At 41.6% G+C, this 1,017-nt stretch overlaps 1 non-coding gene across 1 annotated transcript; it reads left to right on the forward strand.

Annotated features, from left to right (window-relative positions):
- Positions 1 to 332: 332 nt before the first annotated feature.
- LOC134402036 (U2 spliceosomal RNA) lies at positions 333 to 523 on the forward strand. Its single transcript, XR_010025688.1, has one exon. It is a non-coding gene; the product is annotated as a U2 spliceosomal RNA (small nuclear RNA).
- The last annotated feature ends 494 nt before the right edge of the window (positions 524 to 1,017 follow it).

Consider the following 1,017-nt stretch of genomic DNA (forward strand, 5'->3'; position numbering starts at 1 on the left):
GTTGCTGTCATGTCTAAATATACAAGGTCAAAATTGTACTGGACTTCTTTCCCTGTTGCTTGTGGTTTGGCTTGCTTGCTCAAGTTATCTGGTGAAGTTTTCCCTTTCTCTGCTTCAAGAAAACTGGGTCCAATTCTAACTAGCCAAATTTATCCCCTCCAGAAACAACCACCACAGCTGGTGCACTAGCCAAAACTATACAAATAAACTTTAGGCCAGAGCTGCAAACTGCCCCTCCAAGAGCAGGAAAGGGTCTACAATAGGCAGGGGCAACACCCGGCCCAGAGGCCATGGCAGTGTCCCTGTAGTTAAGGTCAGAGAGTAGAAAACACATCGCTTCTCGGCCCTTTGGCTAAGATCAAGTGTAGTATCTGTTCTTATCAGTTTAATATCTGATATGTCCTCTATTTGAGGACTATATATTAAATGGATTTTTGGAACTGGGAGTTGGAATAGGGGCTTGCTCCGTCCACTCCACGCATCGACCTGGTATTGCAGTACCTCCAGGAACGGTGCACCAAAAAAAAGAAAAGAAAAAAAAAAGAGAGTAGAAAACACATTCTACCATTGTTGGGGGGAGGTCATTCTAACATCCATAAAATTGAAATATTTTCACCAATCTCCCTGAAATGTACGTGTTTCAGAAAGAAGTGTTGGTTTTACATAACCTGAAAATTCCATGACGATTGGTGAAAGATTGAGGGAAGGAGGGCAGTTTAAAGTAAAAAAAAAAGAAAAAAAGAGAGGAACTCTCTTACTCACTGTTGACTCCTGAATTTGGGCTGGTGATGGTTTTTGTGCAGGCCTGGTAAAGAGATTAGAGCTAACCTAATTAAAATTCTGATGGTGTCCTCTTCCTTTTACCTTATAGATGACAGAATAGCTGTTCTTTTTTTAAAAAAAAAATCCCCTTAGGGTTTTTTTTAAACACAATTTATCTTGAGCCATGAGCTCCCACAGAAATGGATGGAGCTCCCTGGTGCTGCACTCATGTTCAGTAGCATCTCCCTCTTCCCC

The sequence above is a fragment of the Elgaria multicarinata genome, chromosome 7 (genome assembly GCF_023053635.1).
Source record: "Elgaria multicarinata webbii isolate HBS135686 ecotype San Diego chromosome 7, rElgMul1.1.pri, whole genome shotgun sequence".
Classification (NCBI taxonomy): domain Eukaryota; kingdom Metazoa; phylum Chordata; class Lepidosauria; order Squamata; family Anguidae; genus Elgaria; species Elgaria multicarinata.